Source organism: Podarcis bocagei, assembly GCF_964188305.1.
Source record: "Podarcis bocagei genome assembly, chromosome: 11".
NCBI classification, from domain to species: domain Eukaryota; kingdom Metazoa; phylum Chordata; class Lepidosauria; order Squamata; family Lacertidae; genus Podarcis; species Podarcis bocagei.
This window is the reverse complement of record NC_138136.1, coordinates 54,713,940-54,720,075: the sequence shown is the minus strand read 5'-3', so window position 1 is coordinate 54,720,075 and position 6,136 is coordinate 54,713,940.

Below are 6,136 nucleotides of genomic sequence, written 5' to 3'. Positions count from 1 at the left end.
GTTCCCCACACCTGATGTAGCTGAACTGAAGTGACTCCCTTTCCTTGCAACAGCATATGAAGCCTTAAACCTTAAAAGGTAGCCCAGCAGGTACCATTCTGACGTTTCACAGGTGAATGTGGTTCTCCCCTCCTCCCCAAACCTTGTTAGATTTATTAACATAAATTATTTTTTTCAAACTATTAAAGGGCTAGGTGTATTTTCCCTTGCCTGCTGGGTGTTCTGAATGCAGGAGAAGGTTTTCAGCATTCAGCAGCGAAAGACAGTCAGAGAGGAATCTTGTCTCATTTCTTGGAACGTGGGCACTGCAAAATAACAGATAGATTTTAAGTGAGTGTTGGCATTTGCTGGAGGTTTTGGACAGCTGCAAATTTCACCTGGGACTATCAGCATTCAGATGTGAATGTCAATATGGTACCACCATCCACATTCCCTACCTAGACTCTTAAGGGTGGAGGGGTGAAACTTTTGCATGTTGTGCGCAGAACTAAACAGTTACTGATGTCAGCTTTGATCATCTACTGTATTTTTCGCTCTATAAGACCACAAGACGCACCTAGTTTTTGGAGGAGGAAAACAAGAAAAAAAAATTCTGAATCTCAGAAGCCAGAACAGCAAGAGGGATCGCTGCACAGTGAAAGCAGCAATCCCTCTTGCTGTTCTGGCTTCTGGGATAGCTGCGCAGCCTGCATTCGCTCCATAAGACACACACACATTTCCCCTTACTTTTTAGGAGGGAAAAAGTGAGTCTTATAGAGCAAAAAATACAGTAATTCACACCAACATCAGCTTTTCACACAAGATGAAGTGACCAGCAGTATAAAACCTGATAGCACTAGACAGTGTCTGGATTAAGGCTGTGTGATCCTGAGATCCATGCTTAGTCACTTGCCTTGTTGACGTTTGCACTGAATCAATCCCATGCCATATCTCAAAGCACCAGAATGCATATGAAATCTCCTGGCTGGACTGGGAGCGTTATGTCGGGTGGAGCAACTCTGCACACTGCAATTCAATTCAGGGATTTGTTAAGCGTTTTGTGCTACTTAACTTTAGGAGTGATTGGAACACACCTGAATCCTACATCTTTAGAGAGTGCGTTGAGAAACCATTCCAAACAAATACAATTTGAACAGCCACTTGCAAGTGTATCATAGTGAAAATGTGGTGCAGGCTTTATTTATGCTTTGCATTGTTTTACTTGCTTCTGGTATCACATTTATTTAATACATATAGCGTCCTTTGCGCTTTTGTGAACGGTGGAACAACTTAGGTATCATACGTACTGTTGAAAAATAAAATGACACTTCCTTTTTCCAAACACCTTTGCTTTAGTTTCTTGAGGGCTTCAGGAATATTTGGACTATAGATAAATAAGTCCCTTTTTAACCCCAAATAAATAAATAAAGGTTAATTACATGATGTTTTATTTTAAAGAGAATGAAATGGCTGGATGGGAGAGAAATCGTATTAAGAGAGAAGCAAGAGACCTGCTTCACCTGTCACATTAAGCAAAATTATAGCTTTCCAGAGCCATGCAAACGCGTTGGCTCTGAGAGACAAGCTGGCACCCACTTAGTTCCTTCCCAGTCCCTTTGGCATGGCACTGTGGGGCAGGCAGCTAAGCCAAGGTTTGACCTGACATGCAGCTGAGACCACGGTTAATCTCGCTCCTTAATCACGATCTGCAGCTAGGGACAAACAGTTCATGAGGTGGGTTAGGACCCTTTACTCCCCTCGCAGAGCTACGATTCTGAGTGGTTTAGCAATCAATGCCTTTCCCCAGTTGATTCTGGAACTGTAGCTCTCTGAAGGGAATACAAGTGGCCTAAATCTTATCAGCACCCTTAACAAACTACAGTTCCCAGGCTGGGGGGGGGGCAGAGAAAGCCATGACTTGAAAGTCGCATGATACTGTTTTAAATGTCTATTTGCAGTAAACAGATAAGGACATTGGCAGGATTATTGTAATAATCTGTGGTTTCATAAGAGCGTATATTTAAAGTAGATGACTAAAAGAATAAGTCATGTTAATTTAGAATATGCAGGAAATGTAAAATATAAATTTAAGGAACCTCAGAAAGAGGAAGGAAGACGAGTTTTGAAATGTTAGAATGACTGTAAACCCATTGAAATGTATATAACTGAAAATCACAAATATAAAATAGAACAAGATACTGTTTTAAATATCTAGTGTAGATCACTCTGATCTAGCCTGGATTTGTGGCACTGAGGTAAGAGTACAGTTGACCCCTTTCTCTACGCCGTTTCCCCAAATGGGGACACTTTGAAAGCACATAAAAATGTTTCCACGTTGAGGGAGCTAAATGATTGCAAAGGATAAATTCCTAGATTTCTTCTGTGAGCAGCTGCCCCCCATTGCCACTCAAGATGAGATTAGTCGGGGCTTCAAACACAACTCGGAAATTGCACCTGCAAACATCGAGCTAGACCCTTTTGACGTCAGTGGCTCCGCCTCCTCTTATATTTCTTAGGCGAGCGGGGGCGGGGGGGGGGAGTTGGTCTGCGCGTGCTCTCCTCCCTAGAGATACATTAAAGACGCACACCTTCAGTTTTGGTTCTTAGCCACACGTTGCAGGACAAGGAACCTTAGAAAAATCAATAAGTGTGACACACAGCCGGCATTTCTGGTGAAAATGGAACGTCGCCGTTATCCGTTGATTCTGTATGAAGACTAATATTTCTCTGTGGGCAAGTCTAGCACTTAATAATAATAATAATTATTTATTTATACCCCACCCATCTGGCTGGGTTTCCCCAGCCACTCTGTGAAGCTTCCAACCGAATATTAAAAACAATACAGCATCAAACATTAAAAACTTCCCCAAACAGGGCCGCCTTAAGTTGTCTTTTAAAAGTAAAATACAGTGGTACCTTGGGTTACAGATGCGTCAGGTTACAGATTCCGCTAACCCAGAAATAGTACCTTGGGTTAAGAACTTTGCTTCAGGATGAGAACAGAAATCGTGCGGCGGTGGCACAGCGGCAGCGGGAGGCCCCATTAGCTAAAGTGGTACCTCAGGTTAAGAACAGTTTCAGGTTAAGAACGGACCTCCAGAACAAATTAAGTTCTTAACCTGATGTACCACTGTAGTTGTTTATTGCCTTGACATCTGATGGGAGGGCGTTCCACAGGGCGGGTGCCACTACCGAGAAGGCCCTCTGCCTGGTTCCCTGCAACCTCACTTCTCGCAAGGAGGGAACCACCAGAAGGCTCTCGGAGCTGGACCTCAGTGTCCAGGCTGAACGATGGGGGTGGAGATGCTCCTTCAGGTATACTGGGCAGAGGCCGCTTAGGGCTTTCAAGGTCAGCACCAACACGTTGAATTGTGCTCAGAAATGAACTGGGAGCCAATGCAGATCTTTCAGGACCGGTGTCAGCACTTGACATCCCTGGAATGTTAATATACCTGGAAGTGTCAACAAGTACTGTCTTGCGATTCTTACAGCAGAAAAAGGTGCGAGATGGGTCTTATCTCTATAACTTGTATCTCTATTGTATTCTGTCATTAAATCTATGGTTGCCAGGATTTTAAGGTTAGAGTAGCCCAGTGTTTCCCAACCTTTTTTGGGCAAAGGCACACTTGTTTGATGAAAAAAATCTCGAGGCACACCACCATTACAGCCCCGTGACGTCAGCGCGCAGCGTCACGCCGGGAGGGACGCACGAAAGTGAAAGTTTAATTTTTTTTCCCCTCCCCCTTGCCGGGGAACCTCCAAGCTTTGGGGGTGGGGGGGGGAGGAGGCAGCAAAGCGAGGGACTGAGGGACTCCTCCAACGACAAGGGTTGGGGAAGAAGAGAAAGGGCTATTCCGCTCCAGTCACGGGAGGGGAATATGTACTGGCCCAACTGGTGTGCGGTCTTCGGAAAGCGGGGTGCGGGAAGGAAGCCTAGGCTCGGGGTCCACCGACCTCGGCAGAGAAAGGCAACAACCGAAGCCTCCCGACGGTTTCGGGGGAGACGTTCAGAGCTTCCCTGGGAGTTTCTCAGCCTGCCTTTCGGAGGAAGAGGCGGAGGGGGCCTGGGGATGGCGGTGGCCTCGGCCTCGCCCTCCCTCCGTCCCTCTACCTTTGTAGTGGACGCGCAGGTTGTTCTGCGAGAGGCCGATGTAGCTGAATTTGTCCTTCGGGCTCCAGGAGCGCGGCAGCAGCGTCTCCTGCTCGTCCACGGCCGGGTGGAGCCGCTTGAGGTGCCGCTTGAGCTCCTTCTCCTGCTCGTTCAGGGCCGGGTCGCCGCCGTGAGGGAAGGGCGCCAGGGCGCTGCTGCTGCTGCTGCCGCCGCCGCTCCCGGCAGGCATGGGCCCAGCTGAGGCGGCGGCGGCTGTTGTGGTGGTGGCGTCGATAGCGGGCGGAGGAGGGGGCGGCGGCGGGGCCGAGGTGGGCGGCGGCGGCGGGGGAGGCCCCAAACCGGAGTGAGACCCGGGGAAGAAGGAAGAGGCGGCAAAGAGAGGCTCCGCTTCTTCGGCTGAGGGACCCGACTGAGCTCGCGCGAAGGCGAGCAGGGGGGTTGGAAACAGACGGAGCTGATGACGTGCAGCGGCTGGCCTCGTAGGGAGCCGAGGGGCGGGGCTTCCTTTCTGAAGGAGCTGAGGGTGGGGGTCCTCCGGCGCCTTCGGCGAAACGGCGCCGGCCCAGAGCGCTTCTAGGAGGCTGCCTTTGTGCGCGACGTAAAGCCCTCTTTCCCTCCCTCCAGCCCCGTGTCACCTGTGGAAAAGGGGGCTGGATCCAGTGACGCAACTCGGAAAACTGTTAGGGAAGCCAGAGCAGGAAAGTGAGTGGGGGGCGGCGCCGCCGCTTTAACCCACGTTTCCTTTTTGAAAGAGAAACTTAAGTCAGTGTTTCTCTTTTTTTTTTTAAATATTTTTATTGGGTTTTCACATTTTATATAAACACAAACAACACACCAAAACAAACATAAAAAACAACGAACAAGAATAGTTCCCGAAAATCTTATTTTCTAACCCTAGTCCTTGACTTCCCCCCACCCCCTCCCCTGCATCCCTATTCCCAAACTTATGTCAGCAAGTTAGCATTTCTTCCATCTTAATATTAGTCCTTTTATAAAAAACAAAAATAAATTTTCCCTAAGTTGGACCCCAATTCTCTTCCCTCGATTTCTCATTTTCTCTTACGTAATTTTCTTAATACTAAACCCCCTGGTCTTGAGTGTTGTTTAAATTTGATACTTCCCTCCCTCCCCTCCCCGCTTTGCGTCCTTTCCCGAGACATGTCCAAATTAACAGTTTTTAGCCTGGATTCCGGATATCCGAGGCTCTCAATTCTCTTTTAGTCCCTCTCCGCCGGTTTTGTTGGTAGTCCTTTTTGTCTGTCATCGAGTCTCGAAAGATTTCCTTAACAATCAATCCAATCAGTCCATAGTCTCTTCCCATATTTAAAGGCAACTGCTGAGGAATTTCCACAAGGCCTAAGTCTTGCTGATAGTCAACATCAAAGTCTATGTGGAGGCCCCAATTGTACTTCTTTATTTCGAGCTCCTGAATTCCATAAAGTCCCAGGGCCTCCACTTTCATCTTCTGTATCTTTCGTAGGCTTAGAGTGGATTTAATCCAATAGTCTCCTTGCTTGTGTTCTCCAGATGTCGGCTTCTGGTTAGTACTTTCCCAGATAACTTGTTCTCTTTCTTGTTTTGTCTTCTCCTCTTCTTTGTTTATTGTTTCAAATTCAGCTGTGGGTTCTTTCTCACTCAGGCCCTCATTACTTTCAGCAGAACTACTTGTTTCCAAATCCAAGGTCGTCAATTGTTTACTCATAGCTGTAGTCTGCTCCTGTAGGGTTCCCACCAGTGAGAACATTCTTTCGATTTCTCTCAGTATCTTTCCACCCACAGCCATTGTAATTCCACAGAATTCCCCCTAGAGGGAATCTGGTTACTGAGTAACCTTTTCTCCAACAATCCTCTGTCCTATTATTGTTTCTTTGTTTCTCAAAATTTTAGTTCAATTGTAACTCCTTTTAATCCGGAGAGGTCTTAAACAGCAATTTTTTTCACTATTAATAGTCCATTTGACAGCTTTTGACAGCTGTCAAATTCTGCTCCTCTATACAGGCTCCAAAGCAGGTCGCTCCCGGGCCCGGGAGGGAGGGTTGTTTACCA